The 17,394-nt window shown below is 35.6% G+C and overlaps 1 long non-coding RNA gene across 1 annotated transcript; it reads left to right on the top strand.

Annotated features, from left to right (window-relative positions):
- Nucleotides 1–7,837: 7,837 nt before the first annotated feature.
- Nucleotides 7,838–16,238, top strand: LOC143662684 (uncharacterized). Its single transcript, XR_013165540.1, has 4 exons — nucleotides 7,838–7,980; nucleotides 8,736–8,924; nucleotides 14,249–14,317; nucleotides 16,064–16,238. It is a non-coding gene; the product is annotated as an uncharacterized LOC143662684 (long non-coding RNA).
- The last annotated feature ends 1,156 nt before the right edge of the window (nucleotides 16,239–17,394 follow it).

Below are 17,394 nucleotides of genomic sequence, written 5' to 3'. Positions count from 1 at the left end.
TGGAGCTGAAGGGGTACAGACTGTGCAACAGGACTAGATACAAAAACTCAGAAATGGACAGCACAATAATACCTAATTGTAAAGTAATCATGTTAAAACACTGAATGAAGCTGCATCTGAGCTATAGGTTTTTTTTGTTTGTTTGTCTGTTTGTTTGTTTGTGTCTTTTTTTTTTCTTTTTCCTTTTCTTTTTTTTACTATTATCATTATTTTTATTTTTTTCTCTATATTAACATTCTATATCTTTTTCTGTTGTTTTACTAGTTCTTTTCCTAAATCAATGCAAATGTACTAAGAAATGATGATCATGCATCTATGTGATGATGTTAAGAATTACTGATTGCATATGTAGAATGGAATGATTTCTAAATGTTGTGTTAATTTCTTTTTTCTTTAATTAATAAAAAAATAAATAAATAAAATAATAAAAAGAATAATAAAATAAGTAGGTAACTAAAAAAAAAAAACGATAGAAACAACATCCTTACAAATGTTAAACAAATAGCCAAAAATAATTTGGTATTTTCCAGGGAATGTTTTGAAGATAACTGCCTCCCTCCAGAAACAACAACAACAAAAATATTTATGTAGTTACAAAATTTGTTACAGAATTCTTCCTTATCTAAAGTCTCAGGATTACGTAGTCAATCCCACACAGTAAGTATACTTATATTCTAAATTCTTGGGTTGTTTTGTATAGTTTTTTATAATTGTAGAGTTTACTTGAAAAACTTCACCAGCCTTATTTTAGCCTGAACAAAAAGCATGAAGGCAAGTAGAAAAGTTGGCATAGATTCCATTTAAAAAAATAAAATAGAACAAGTTACTCAGATCCCTAAAAATGTTGAATATGCCAATTTGTTACTGAAATCTAACAAGTAAAATATATGTGATTCTATTCTGTTTCCTGCAACTGGGTTATTATTACAGTCAACATTTAGCATCTGTTTAAAAAAATACTTAGACTTGTATGTAAAATAAATCCACCCTTGATGTAGCTGCAATTTTTCCTGGGTTTTGTGTAACAGAGTAGAAAGTGAAAGAATGGAAACATCAAAAGGAAAAATGGAGATCTTTCATATGCAAAGATGTACTTGGAAAGGTGCAAGAGTTTGGTTCTGTATGGTTCTTTCTCAAAGATTTCAAAGCCTAATTGCCCATTAAAAGAGACAGGTGCTTACTACACTGGTACTTGACTCAAATGCTATCGAAAATACAAGTATCTAAATACCTTAACATGTAACCCTCTTTCCTATGTTTTTTTTTTTTTTTTTTTTTTTTTTTTTAAAGGAAAGACAGAGAGAAGGAAGGAAGGATAGAAGGAAGGAAGAGAGGAAGAAAGGGAAACATCTTTTAAACATTTTCTTGTATTTTGTTTCTCCGTTTTCGTTACATGGGCTGGGGCCGGGAATCGAACCGAGGTCCTCCGGCATAGCAGGCAAGCACTTTGCCCGCTGAGCCACCACGGCCCGCCCCTCTTTCCTATGTTTTTAAACCAAATATAATCACTACAGAAAACTCAAAAGTACAAATAAGCAAACTATTAAATCAACTAAAAAGAATCATACCATCCTTATTTAGGATATTTGAATTTCCTCCCTTTTCTTCTTGGTTACATTTGCTAGAAATTTGTCTACTTTATTGGTTTTTCCAAGAACCCAGGATTTTGACTTACTGATTTATCTGTTTTTTTCCATTCTCTACCTCATTGAATTCTCCTGTATCTTTAGTATTTGCATCTTTGTACTTTCTGTCAATTCACTTTATTGTTCTTTTTCTAGCTTTTTGAGTTGGGACCTTTATTTTTATTCTTTAATATATATAAGTATTGCTGTATTTTTTGGCATGTAGATATTTATAATCTATCTTCATAGGGAATTGCAGCTTTTTGTGTTAGAAGGCATCCTTTTTTGTCTCATTAAATGTTTACTGTCCTTAACTCTACTTTATCTGATGTAAGGATCAGAGCACCTGTCATTGTTTCCATTTGTCTGCTCTCTCTGTCCAATCCTTTATTTTTAGCCTTTTTAAATCACTGTGTTTCAGTTTCAGGTGTATCTCATATATATATATATATATATATATATATATATATATATATATATATATATATCCTACATTGGTTTTTCCTTTATAAGTCAATGGAAACACTTTTTGTTTCAATAGGAAAGTAAAACCCTTTTACCCTTATTGATACACTTAGTTTCAACTCAGTCATATCACTTACTTTATAGGGACTGTGTGTGTTATATGTCACGTTTCTCTATTTGTTATATCTTCCTTAATATTTCTTTAAAAAGCTTCTCTGGTATTGGAAAGGTTTTTCATTTTATCCTAGTGACCACCCTTATGTGTATTCATCTTACTGTGTTTGCAATCCCCTTTTGTTTATTTTTCACTCTTGGGCTGTCAAGTTAAATGGTATCTTTTGATGCCCACCTACTCTCTATTCAGCATTCAGTGTCAGTCTACTTTTCCCTTTCTCTTTGCATTTACCTTTAGTTTTCATTTACATTATTTCTTCTTTGTCAGAACATATAATTTTTTTAGTACATATAATTTTTAAATTTGCAAACCTGTCCCTGCCCTTTGTTTTAGTTCTACCTCTACAATTAAATATGTTAAATGCTCATCATCAGACCTTTTGCTGGAGTTTTCCTGGTTATCGTTAGGTTGGAAGAAACGCATCCATCAGGACCTCAAGAAGGGCTCATGTGTACAGTATTTTCTTAATTCCACCCTCTTATATCCTTCTTTTCCTTCTCTGTCACATATCCAAAGAGCACCACACCTTCTTTATTTATCTAATTATCCCCGAAGCAATGTTTCTCTAGGGCTGCCAGCTCTGGTCCCCCTTACTCTCAAGCCCTTCACTTTTGTAGATGTTATAGATTATCAAGTCCCAAATCTTTTTTCTATACTTAGTATTGTCCTTCCTCTTTCGGAGGGTGATTTTGTCTGTGCTTCATTTATGACCTCTGTCCCCGCTTCTGCTTTTACTAGTAGTCCCCTGAGTCTTCCCTCACCCCATCACTACAAACCTACAGGCTTGCAGCAACGGTACAAGCTCTGTTGGAATTTGGTGTTTATTTCTTGGCTCCCAGGGAATTTAAGGTTCAGGTATTCTGTTCCTCTGGGTAATGATAACAGTGTGCCTCCTGTGAAGTTTTATTTGAACTCACTGTTGACTTTATGATTTGTGAAGAGGGTATTTGGGAACATTTGGATTCTGATGACCACCATTATCCTCCAGTTTTTTTCTAATTTTTTTAGATGGTTAGATAATTGATTTTTAGCCTTTCTTCTTTACTAACATCTTATTTTCTTATAAGCACTGTCATCCACAAGCTCTGATGCCATATTCCCTTTGCTTTATAGTGGTTTTATTATGATACCCTTGGATATTATTTTCTTTGTGTGTTTTTTTTTCTGCTAGAGTTTGTAGCCTTAAATCAGTAGTTTGGTGCTGTGGATCATATTTGGAAAATTTTCACCACTAATTTTTTTCAAATATTGCTTCAACCATTCTCTCTCCACTTTTACTAGGGTTCTAACCACTGTTTCCCCTATATCTTTTATATTTATTTTCTGTACATTTCATCCTTTCGTTTCTCCATGTTAAAGACTGATAATTTAATTATTTCATTTTACATATCTTTTAGTTCACTAATTTTCTCTCCAGCTGTGTAATCCATTATTAAACTCATCAAATTCCTAATTTCAAACATTGAATTTTACTGTACTAGAGTCTCCTTTTTTTCTTTATTATTTGCAATGCTATGCAAAATTCTCAAATTTGTTTTTTAATTCATTGGACATATTTGGCATAGTTGTTTGAAAGTCTATGTCTGATAACATTGTTATCTGGATATTCTCTGAGTCCTTTTCTATTGTGTATTGTCTTTCTTTGCTTTTAGTCACATTATTTTATCTCTTCATCTTCTCAGATGTTTGATTCAGTGCCAGACATTTTATATGACAAATTACAGAAATAATTTAAGGCAGCATATGAAATAATCTCCCTCCATTTACATTTATTTCTTGTAGATGGCTAGACTAGCAATCCTAGAGCATCTTCATCCAATTATAAATCTTGAAATTAAGGTAATTTGAAGCTGGGCTTAAGTTCCTATGAGGGCTGGTCTGCCTCTGGTTACTCCTACTCATAGAATGTACTTTTTCAGAGTCCCAACCCAAGCAGGGCACTGAGCAGAAAGTCAATTAATAGAGCTCCCTTCCATTTATCCCCTGGTTCCCTGACACTGTCAAAAGCTCTCTTCATTGTATCAGCCTTTTAGGTGTATCTTCTGGAATTGGCAGATGCTTCTTAAGGAAATTCTGCCCTAAGGTCATTTTTTTCAGGCTCACATCTCTTCCTGGTCTCCCCTCATAATTTTTCACTGCCTCGTATGCTTTATCAAATATGCCAGGAGGACTTCAGCTTATAGCAATGGTGAACTAGATATTGCATAACAACTCTGGCTCCCACTATGAACAAGTATAAAAGCTAGAAGACATATTTTTACAATATTTTTTCAGGTGTCTGAGATCCAACAATTTGACATCAACTTGACATGACATCTATTAGCCTGGATCTATGCTCATATACTTGGCCTTTCCTCTTGTCCAATGGATACACTCTACAAGCTCCTAAGGCAAACCCCTGCATTGGCCACTGGATCCCATCCTACTCAATAATCTAGCTCCAGAAATTACTGCCTATTTCTTTTAGAATAAAAATATATCCCTTTATACTCATTTACCTTAGTACACAAATGTGTTGCAATACATCCCCATCTTAAAAATAAACACCTCAAACATAAATACATTACCTAATTAATTAACCCTTCTTCTATCCTATCAACATTTTAAGCTCCCCTTTATAGTAAAACAACTCCAAAGTACTGACTATATGCATTTTTCTCCACTCCATTTGATCCCATTCTCATGAACCCACTGTGATCAGTGTGTTTTCCCATTCCACTGAGTTATTTTTGTTTTTTTTCATCAAGTTTCACCAAACTCTTTCCATCAAGGGCCTACATGATCTCACATTGACAAATCCAAAAGCTTGCATTCTCATTGCATTTGGACCAATCAGAATAAAACAAAAGCCTTCCCATTACCTACATAGTTATACTTGTGCTCCCCCCATCTCATTCACATACTCACCCTCCCCAACTCCACTTCAGCCACACTGGCCCCTTTGCTATGTCTCCGATATGACACTCACATACCTCAGAGCCTCAGAGGCCTCAGAGCCTTGCCATGGCCTGTTTCTGCTGTTAGAAACATTTTCCTCCAGATAGCTGCATGAATTTTCCCTCACTTCATTTAGGTTTTGGTTCAAATGTAAAGTTATCAAATAGGCCTTGTTCATATTAACACACTGCATCATTACCTGATCCCTTGAACCTGCTCCATTTTTCTTCTTAGCCTTTATCACCTCCAGACATATTACACATTTATTGTCTCCCCAGCCCAAAATGTGCATCATTTAGAAAAATGTTATGTTGTATTTTTTCTTCCAAGCTGTATCTTAAGCACCTATAACAATGGGACCTAATACACAGTAGGCCCTCAATGAATATTTGTTGAATGAATGAACAAACCAGAAACAGCTTGCGTTAGACATGGGAGATGGCTGGAGGATTGCACTGATATCAACTATTAGACAAATTTTGTTCCACTAAGCAGGTTAAAGCAATAAAGCTCATATTAATTAGTCTCCCATTCTCTAGCTAGATCTTAGTAACACATTAGCTGATGATAAAAAAAAGAACTAATTCTGATTTATCAGGTTTAGAAAATAGACCCATGAGGACGAGACCTATGCTTGATGGACATGCGTGTGTAGGCAGAACTCAGTAACACATCTGAGCTCCTGAAAGGGCTGCTAAGGGGCCCACCTGCTTGTTCAGTTCATAGTTTGAGCTCTAACTCAAAGCCTCATAATTCACTCAGCAAGTAAACTGCAGGAAGTACATAGAGGGTGAGGGGTTGTGTACCATGCATTTGCAGTAAAGTCATGACCCAACCGTATTGTAAAAGAGAACTCCCAGGCTATTTTATAATATTTTGTATTATAGTATTTTATAATACCCCCAGAAGCATTTTACCTTGAGTATCAGGGTGAGAAAAAAAAAAAGAAGATGGGTAATTGAAGCAATTTATTTTCCTCTTTCTCTCTACAAAACCTGAATAAAAAGACCATTAAATGAAAAGGAAACCATTTTAGTTTGCTGCAGTTCCTCAACTATATGGCACCTATTTCTTGGATATACTGGTAATAGGATCCAAAGTAGTATACAGGACACAGTTCTCCACTCAAACAGATGTAAGGGGAGTTTGGAAGAAAAGAAATCCACGTTGGGTTAGTTCACTACCCACCTTTACCTTTCCTAAATTAATTTTCTTACTCTGAAATTTGTAATACCTCTCTACTGCCTTAACCTTATTCATCACAGAAAATCTTATAAAGGAAAAAGTAGTTCCATCATTCTTAACAAATATCCTAAGTTCACTACTTTAATGGGAATTACTAGAATAATAGGACCTAACAAAAGTGGTGGGGGGAAAGGGGTTGGAAGAGTAGTCTAATGACCAAAGAGATAAATTCTTGTAATTATTATACTCTGAATTCATTTTAACTTTTTTAAAGAGAATACCTTCCCAATATTTTAATAAAAGTTTTCTGTACAATTATATGTATATGTATAATTCAAAGCAGCATGCTGGAAATTTTCATTAAGCTAGAAGTACTCCAGTGCAATAACAATTTACATTCCAGGTGCCTGAAAAATTGCCATTAATATGATACTCCCAATGGAAACAGAAAAGGGCTGCAAACCATGTTAGCATAACAAAGCTCCTAAGTTAAAATATAAAAATATATTCCTAGCCCTATTACATTTTCTCTGAGTGTTAGAAAAACAGTCAATCACAGAGGTTTTTTCTCTCTGAGTCATGGTGACCGTAAAAAAAACATAACATTTCTCTTAATTATCATCTGTGGAATATCCACAAATAGCTATAAAAATCTAAAAAATAGTTTCTGTATATACAATAGAGTGTGTATTCTGGCCTGTAAGAAAACTACCCTTTAATCTGTCATTCTGATATTCTTAGAAGATTCTCAAGTGACTTTTAAACCTTATTGAAAAAAAATCTATATGTATGAGAGCCCAGAGGGCTTCTCACTACCAAACAGAAGAAAGGAAGGATAAAAGTTGGAAAGCTTTCTGAAGCCTAGGGAAAAATAAGCCATTGTCATAAAATCAATGACCTGACAAAACTAAAAATAATTTATTTCTCTCAGTTGAGTCCCAATTCTGGGCTTTTCTATTGTAATTCTTGAGCTAGGTGGAAAGAATCCTGAAAATGATATAATACAAATATATGTAATTTGAGAATATTTCATAGATTCTTCAAATTGTGTTTTCTACCTGTAAAATCAAGGTTGATATGAAAACATACTATAATATGATTTTTAATATTCACTTTCAAATACACTTAATTCCACAGAATTGTATCCTCATAGCTGCTGCACAGTTTGCAGGTCCAGAGGCTTAAAGAGTTCTGTATTCCTTGGTTCTGTTTCGGTTTCAAGTGAGTGAAACTCAATTAGAACTTAAGGAAAAGCGGGATGAGAGAGATTGTAAAGATAACATATTTAATCTATTTTCATTTATTTCTGTTCCATCCTGAACCCCATCAGAACAATGGTAAAGAATTTTTTTAAGCATAAAATCTCAAAATAATGTAAATGGGAAAGGAAACAATACCAGATATGTCACAGTTGTTGCCAGGGGTAACCATTCTAAAAGAAAACTCTTGGCCCATGAGAGTGTTTTACATAAAGAGATGTCAACACATTTTGGGCAAAATGAGGGCGGATAGTGGGACAGCTATTGACATAACAGAGGAAAGAAGCACCTTAAAGATTTGAAAATGACCAGAGAGCAGGACAGGGAATGACAGGTAGAGCTCCTGTCTTTCTTTAAAGTCTTTTAGCGTCATTTGCCTTATGGACATTTTTATTTCAAGAATTTAAAAATTAAAAGTACCAGACTATGTTGGGCTGATAATTAAAAAGTATTGCTAGAGTCCCTTGAGGGACTAGAGGAAAAAACATGGAAATACTAAATTTTCCCATCTGGGAAACTCCTGGTACTCTTTCAATCATTAGGGACTCCTAAGAAAACAGACCAAGCCCTTGATTTCAAGGCCTGCCCTTACGAAACTTATTTCTATAGCAGAGAAGCTAAGACTACCTATAATTATGCCTAAGAGTTGCTTCCAGGAAATCCCTTTGGCTGCTCAGATGTGGCCTGTATCTCTCTAAGCCCAACTCTGCAAAGAAAATTATTACCTTCCGCCTTAGGTGGGACATAACATTCAGGGGTGAAAATCTCCCTGACGGTATGGGACATGATTCCCAGGGTTGAGCCTGCTGATCCTGGCACTGTGAGATTGACAATGCCTTCTGGACTAAAAGAGGGAAAAGAAAAGCAACAAAATAAAGTATCGGTGGTTACATTATTTCCAATGGAGTTGAGAGGATATTCTGGAGGCTACTTTTAGGCAAGCTCCTGCTAGATAGTGCTCATTGCAATGGTTCCCTTACCCCAATTAACACCATTCCTTTCAACCCTAAAGAACAGCTAGGACTCTAACTGAGACTGTACAAAAGTTTCATGTACTAAGTTTACTTTCTTGAAACCTACAACCTCCAGGTGGTTCCTAGGTCAGATAAGTCCTGAAACCCAGAGGGGCCAGCCTCTCCGAGAACATCAACTAATTCCATCCCTCTATCCTGTATTGTTGATGCCCCTTTTCAACATGGAAAGGTTAGGAAGGGCACAGCCCAAAGAATCCTGTTGATTGGGAGGAGGATCAAGGGAGAAGGCAGCATTATAACAAAGGTAGGATTTAACAAACAAGTATAACTGCTGAATCACAAGGATGATATTTCTTTTAGTTTCAGTGTTTTGAGGCAGCTGGAGGCATAACCTGAAGATGTGGAATGGTAACCCATACCAAACTTTGAAATCTGTTCTGTAACTGCTTGTTAAAATGTACTCTGGAAATTATTGCTTCTTTTTTGTATATATGTTTTTCAATAAAAATGTTTTTAAAAAGTAATAATCTAAATTTAAAGGGGACTTATAGGAAGGATAGTAGCAGAACTCAGTAGCAAACCATCTGTGGAATGGCTAATGTGATAGTCATCAGTGATGTTAGATGAATTATTTTCTGGTTCTCCCCCAATCTGGGTGTATGGTATGTGCTTCATGGCTTCCTTGTGATTAAGTGTGGCAATGTAACTATTCCTTATCAATTATTTGTGAACAGAAGTGATATAAAGCATTTATAGGCTAGAGCATTTAATTATTGGCAAGAGACTCCTCAGAACTTGCTCATTTCCCTCCTGCATTGGAGATGAGTCTTCTCCTTAAACTTGAGGACTGCATGTGACTATGATGAGCAAAGTTCTCCACTGATCCACGATAGATATGTAGTATGGATGAGAAATAGGTCTGTATTATTTAAACTACTAAGATTTGGGGGCTCTTTGTTACTGCCAAATAAGGTAGGATATCAAAATTATTACAAATAGAAATTATAGCTGTACTTAAAGAACAGGGACTCTCTGTCTCCAGCGCTTGTCTCTGCTTCTCCATGAATGTACGTGTCTTTCTCTTTCCCTCCATTCAGTGGAAACTGAGCTTCACTTCCCACAGCCTCTATGGGCTGACAAGGAACTAAATTTCTTCCTCACTTCTAGGCCAGAAGGACAGTGATTTCCAGTGGTGTACCCCTGAACCAATAAACAGTGGTGGATCAGAGTCAGGAAAGGACAAATAAGAATCAAGTAACCATACAGGTGAAGAAAAAAGTAGGGCATATCTCAAAAATGGGGCTTAATGTTCCCAGGGCAAAGGAGGTTGCTGGGCAGACAAAATATTGGGTATCCATTCAAAGCCACCGTAAATTTATCTGTTATCTTCTCTTTGGTTTTATGTTGTTCGTTTTGATGTTTAAATAGAGATTTAACATCCATGATATAATCCTGGATTACCTTTATGATTTCACCTCCTATCATTTCCCACACATATTTGTAATGACCACTCTAGGTAGCCACATGTAGCTATGTGAAATTTCCAAACAAGCCATGCTCCTTCATGCCTCTGTGTCTTTTCCAAGTTCTCTCTCTCTTCACAATCTCCTTATCTCTTTGCTCAACGGGCCAAATCTACTGGCCTGTAGACAGTCAACTCTGAACAGCCTTCCTGAAACAGTTGGACATAGTGGAAAGAGTCCAAGCTTTGGACTCGGAGACATATAGGTTCAATATCCATTGTACCATTTACTGGTATATGGCCTTGGACAATTTGCTAAACTCTTTGAAATTTAAGATTGCTATTTGTAAACTGGTGGTAATGCTAACTTTACATGATTGTATGGACAAGAAACATACATACAGTTATCAGCACGTAATATACAATAGCCTAAAATCATATTATATCTCATATGATGGTATAATGCAATTCTCTATGTGTATATTTGTCTTCTATATAAGTCTGTGAGCTCTTTGAAGGTAAAGACCATGCTTTGTTCAACTTCAGTGGATAGAGCAGTTTCTAGCATGTTAAAATAACTTGGGGGAGTTAAAACAGTTCTATTGCTGATTTTTATCCTAGAGGTACTGATTTAATTGATCTGGATGCATCCAGGGCATCTGTGTATTTTAAAATCTTCCCTGGTAGTATTAATATGTAGCCAGGATTGAGAATCATTGTATTAGGTGATCAAATATTTGTTCAATGAATGTTGTTTGTTCTATAGGACCTTTCTAAGGCTCCAGTAAATGTTCTTTGTATGCAACTTTCACCTTGTTTAACTTTAGTGAAAGCTTACAAGCTTACTGAAGATGACCATATAATGAGATATGTTACCATGTTGTTCATTGGAGGAGACAAATGGCAATAGACAAGGGCTTAAAGCTTCACAGGTTGAGTACAGTTGGTTGTTCTTTCTCTTTCTGTTACCACTGTCTTCAAAATGAGAAAAAAAAATGGCTGTTATAAAAGTTTAGGGGGCTAGGAGTGAGGGAAAGGACATGGAACACGTGTTGCCAAATTCCTACTGACAGATTTTAAATTTCTAGTTACCTTACTGATTATATATTACCTCCACCATGCAAATACACTGAATAATGAATATGCTTTCTGTTTAAAACACAGCAGATGATATTTTTCTCCTTTCTCCAAACATGCTCAAAACAGGGGAGAAAACTGTATGTGTGTAATGGTAGGTATATACCGGTTGCATTTGGCATGGGATAATAACACTTACATTGATTTCAAATTTCCTTTAAAGATGCAGCTGGGATTTTCACTGTTTCTTAGTTTGTAATTAAAGTGTGCAATGGATGGTGAAGATTTGCAGCAGCTACAAGTGATGCTCATTAAATAACGTTTGTTGTCAAACAGATGCTTATTACCATGGGTAGTAAAGAAAATGGATTTTAGAAAACTCTCAACTCTGTAATGGTTTTCTATGACTTTCTCTTCTTTTCTTAACTTTTTGCCTTTGATGTTCTTGAAGAAAATGACTAATATACTACAGTATCTCCATAACTAAAAGGATTTGAAATTACAAAGAAAAACTGAAAGCAACTTTTAATCCCTTCCAGGTTTTATGCCTCCTCTCTAAGCAACTGCCTCTGGATAAAATTAGTGGGGTTTGAATAGCGTGGTCCAGAAGAAAATATTAGAGTTTGGTCTGAAAGGGTGTAAAATCTAGACTCTAGATTGTGGTATTTAAAGTATTCGTTTTTCATAACCGCAAACATGTCATTGTTTTGACAAGAACTCAAATTAGTGGATTTACATTTTTTATTTAAAACACATTTAGCTGTATCCCTATACAGCACTGAGACCACTGATTGTCCTTCTTTGGACCTCAGCTTCCAGAATAGTACAGTGGAGAAATTGGAATAGTTGAACTCCAGAGTCCCTTAAATTTCGCCAATGCCATGTTTAAGGTCAATGTTTTTACTCTTATTAAACTGTTGGCCAATTTTGTTTCCCTGTTCAACACAATCAGACTTCTTTTAGAGTCAAAGGACATGTTTGTTTCAGCTTTTTTTTTTTTTTTCTTTTTTTGTGACCTAACATGTGATCTATCCTGGAGAATGGACCTTGTGCACTTGAGAAGAATGTGTATCCTCCTGTTTGGGAGCACAATATTCTGTATATATCTATTAGGTCTAGTTCATTTATCATATTATTCAAGTACTTTGTTTCCTTATTGACCTTAAGTATAGACGTCTATTGATAAGAGTGGTGTATTGAAGTCTCCAACTATTATAGAGGTGTCTATTTCTCCCTTCAGTTTTGCCAGTGTTTGCTTCATGTATTTTCGGGCACCATGGTTAGGTGCATACATTTATTATGGTTATTTCATCTCGGTGAATTTCCCTTTTATTAATATATAATGTCTTTCTTTGTCTAATATAACAGCTTTTGCCTTAAAGTCTATTTTGTCCAATATTAGTATAGCTACACAAGGTTTTTTTTTGTTTGTTTGTGTGTTTTTTTATATACACTTTTCATATTTTTTAATTTTATTTTTTCTCTATATTATCATTTTATTTCTTTTTCTGTTGTCTTACTATTTCTTTTTCTAAATCGATGCAAATGTACTAAGAAATGATGATCATACATCTATGTGATAATATTAAGAATTACTGATTGCATATGTAGAATGGAATGATTTCTAAATGTTGTGTTAGTTAATCTTTTTTTTGTTTCAGCTTTTAATTATGTATTACTGAGAATAGCCATTATCAGAGTGTGCTCTAGAGAGTATTCAGAGTCCCTAAGACCCTTTGAGGAAGGCCTAAAGGACAAAACTTTTTTATGATCCTATTAAGCTATTTGTCTTTTTTACTCCCCACCCCTAAATGAAACTAAATTCTTTTGCCACAACCCCGTACCCCAACAGCTGACATGGCTGGAGAAATACACAGAAGCATGCTGACAAGTCTCACTTGAAATGTATGCATTTGAATTTCAGTTGGGTCTTTAAGGAAACCCGGTGATCAATCATATTTCTCCAGATAACTATCACATACCTCCTCCTGTGCCCTCAAACGGATAACCTCTCCTCCCCAGTCTTCACTCTCAGCTGTTGACTTTGTTTCCTGTTTCACTACAACAATTACCTGCAAGCATCAATCTATTCTTGGCCATCCTTCCTTATACTGTGGATAAACTGACTGCACATTACTAAGGCCATTCCCCCTGGTAGACCCCATTGTCCCTTACTCAAGGGCATCCTCCAGAAATTCCCCCTTTATCGATTATCTTTCTCTATGGAATATTCCTATCAGCAAAAAAACATGCTGTGATTTATCCCATATAAAATGCTTTTTGCTTCTTATCCCACTTCCCTCTCCAGCTGTAATTGCATCCTTCTGCTTTCCTCTGTAATAAAACTTTCCCAAAAGTTGTTGAGGTTTACCACCTTCAATTCCTTTCCTCTCATTTTCTCTTAAACTCATTCAGGTCAGACAGTTTTCCCTCACCATTCCACCAGAATTGCTTTTTTAAATGTCACTGTTGACCTCCACTTTTCTAAATCTAATGGCTCATTCTTTGCTTTCCTTTTTTGTGACTTTTCAGTTGATCACTTACTCCTCCCTGAAACATCGAAACACTTTCATTGTTTGGCTTCCAAGAAAGTTTACTTTTCTGGTTTTCTGTGTTTATCACTGGTCACTTCTCAATCCCATTTACTGACTTGTCCTCCCCTTTCCAAACTCCTATGACTGAAAAGCTCCAGATTTCAGCCTTTGGATCTCTCCTCTTCCCTGTCTTATACTCAGTCATTTGTAAACATTATGGTTTTAAATATTGTGTATACTTTAGATTCCTAAATTTATAACTCTCAACCAGACTACACTTCCAAACTCCAGACCCTCATATCCAACTCCCTCCTCAAAATGTCCACTTGGATGTCTCAGGGACGTAGTAAACTTAAGAGTCTGCTTGGGAGTTATAAATTTAAGAGCCCTAAGGTAGAAATGGTATATATATATATTTATCCAAACTAACCCTTTATCTCACCTCCCATCATCTCCCCACCCCCATCATCTTTCCCACCTCCACCCTTCTCTTTGTTCAGTTCAAACCTCACAGTTATCCTCAACTCTTTTCTTTCTCTCAAAACCCACATCTAGTACTCAACAAGTCCTGTTGGCATTACCTTTTTGTCAGTATGGAAAGGGGACAAGATCTTCCTAAACAGTGTAAGTATTATGCAAATCAAAACTTAGAAATTAAGTTTCAAAGGTGGAGCTCTTCCATATCTATATATCACTTAATTGACAAAAAGTTAGATGTTGGTCTTTTATGTATGCATGCATAAAGATGGTGTTATGGTTAGGTTCATGTGTCAACTTGGCCAAGTAGTGGTACCTGTTTTCTGGTTGGGCGAGTGCTGGCCTGTCTGTTGCAATGAGGACATTTCATATAATTAACTCATGATCATGTCAGCTGCATCCACAGCTGATCCCATTTGTAATCAGCCAAGGGGAGTGTCTTCTTTAATGAATGATGCTTAATCTAATCACGGGAAGCCTTTTAAGGAGGATTCAGAAGAGACAAGCTCCCTTCCTGCTTCGGCTGGCGAGCCTCTCCTGTGGAGTTCATCCAAACCCTCCATCGGAGTCATCGGCTTCACAGCCTGTCCTGCAGATTTTGGACTCTGCATTCCCACGGTCACGTGAGACACTTTTACAAATTTTATATTTGCAAGTGTTTCCTGTTGATTCTGTTTCTCTAGAGAACCCTAACTAATACAGTTGATATTCAAATATACGAAAGGACTCTTTAATATATGGGTAGAGTGAAAGGTACTTGTCCTGACACAAAAATGCACATACGTAGGGTATGGAGGCTTCCTTGACCTTTATACATCAGCCATTTAATCTACATATGGATATGCTGATAATAATTATCAGTAGTATTATTAAAACATGTGATACATCATTATCAATGTTAACAATGACACTATAAATCAATACCTCAGAAACTCTTGGTTCAGAAGTAAAAAAAAAAAAAATTAACCATGGATATAACATTGCCAAGGACATTATTTATTTATTAGATTGCTTCAAATCACTTTTTAAAAGCTCCTGGGGGTAATAACACACTGGTCTCAGTGTTAAGATTAGTTATATCTCCCTTGAGCAATTAGTTTGATTTTATCTTACGGTCCTTGTGAACTGTGTGACTGAACAGGTTTATCCTTTCATGTTGGCTCCTCAGGGTCCGATTAATAGCTCAATCATTAACAAGTATTTAGGTAATTAAGTTATATGTGTTTTGGCCCCATGAAAGGCTCCAATCTATGTCCCCACATTTTCCTTTATTTATTCTTTCACTGCCATTATTAACTTCTATAATTTTGCTCTATTTCTTATGTATGCAAAAGCTTTTTTTACTGATGCCATAAAAAGTTGGGGATGCAAATATATAATGAAGCCCTAAACAAATAAATACATGCATACACATATAATCACATACATATGAAAAGGGCTAGATGCAAGACTGAAGAGAAAAATGTCTCAAGATTAAATAAAGCTCATAAACCCGGGAAATGTGTTTCTGTGTTGGAGCAAATTCTGAGAGAAGGTTTTGAGAATTAGTATCAGTAGAAAATGAGAATGGCCTTTATTACTTAGTCTGAGAAGGAAGATGTGTCCTCCTTTAAGAGACTGCTGAGCAAAAGCACTTTGCATTACTGTCAGAGGTCTCTTGAAACCAGAGAAAGGTTACATTGTTCAACCAACTAAAACAGAAATAACTGTGAGTAAACTTGATCACTTTGGACATGCTAATTTTGCTTTTCTACCCAGACCCAACTTATATCTATTAAGCATAAATACTACAGCAACTGAGTTGAACTAAATTGCCAGACAGAATTTCAATGCCGACATGATTTATTCCACTCTCTTTCACACAACCACCCCATCCTTTTGTCTTTTTTATAGGAAAACATCTACTTTGTCATCACATGAGCCAGAGGGAGCCAGAAAAGGATCAGGCATCTGAGTGGCAATATGGATGGAACCCCTTTCCCGTGTGAAGTTATTATTTAGCACCAGTGGGTTCGGTGACTAACTTTATTCTGTTTCATTAAGTAATTATACTGTGTGATTTCCTGTCTGCTTGTATGTTTTCTGAAATCTGGGGCAAGGGAGGTACGATGAGCACATATAGAGAAAGAAAATGAAGACCAGTGGCTGCCTGCCATGTCAATGGCAGGAACAAATAATTTATATCAGAAAGGGAAAACAGAGTCAGTGTCTCTCTATTGAGTTACCCAGTCTTCAAGCCAAATGTCAATAAGCAAAGGATTTTCAGCATTTCAGCCCAAGATACCATGGACAATGAACAATGATTCTAGACGCAATAATCAATCTTTTAAAATCCAATAATTTTAGTTCCCACATCCTAATATGTTCCACAAAAAGGCAAAGAAGAAAATTCCATATGTTTTTAAATGGGCATAGAATAGTATCAACTTCATTAAAAATATACCTGCATGTTAACATTTCGGAAATCTTGGATGAAATTTATCTGTAAAAACATCAGGTTTTGGATTTTATACATGGTATTTTCTGATCCACACCATCTTCATGACTTAAAAGAAAATTCCATGGAAACAATCGACTTGAGAGTGTTTTATTTTTGCTCCAAAGAATTACCAAAAGAAAAACACATTATTAGCATGTAGCCTGCAATCATTTGATGGCGAGGGTTAGAAGTGAAACCATTTTCAAGAAGCAACTGATAAAAAGGCTGGACTCATTAAACTGAATTCAAAGGCTCTGGGCTAAGTGGTAAAATATTTCAGAGAAGCACATCTAATAAACTAATAAGAGCGCTAAATGACTGCCATATCTACTATGCATCAATTTAATTCAATGTTGAATACGTGGTAAACCTCTTAACCCAACACTTGACAAAACAATTACCTCATAAAAGGAAGAATGTAAGTGTAGTTTAGAAATCTTCATGGACTCAGGTTTTCCCAATGAAAGTAAAAGCTTAATATAATCTATCTCCCACTTATATTATCAGGGTTTTTTGGAAGGTTGAAAAGGAACTCACTTTTTAATAAAAGCGTACTGATGGAATTTTTAAATATATGAAAATTTGTATCTCAATGTGCTTTTCCCTTCTGAATATAGAATACTAACAGAGTTCCAAGTTTTATTTTCTTTGTGGAGTACTGCATATTTATCATAAGATAGAATTATAGGATTCAGCTAAGATTGCAATGGAAGGAAAGAGCCTACTTGTGACTGGCTTCTCATTT

This window comes from Tamandua tetradactyla, chromosome 18, assembly GCF_023851605.1.
Source record: "Tamandua tetradactyla isolate mTamTet1 chromosome 18, mTamTet1.pri, whole genome shotgun sequence".
In the NCBI taxonomy this organism is placed as follows: domain Eukaryota; kingdom Metazoa; phylum Chordata; class Mammalia; order Pilosa; family Myrmecophagidae; genus Tamandua; species Tamandua tetradactyla.
This window is presented reverse-complemented; position numbering and strand designations above follow the sequence as displayed.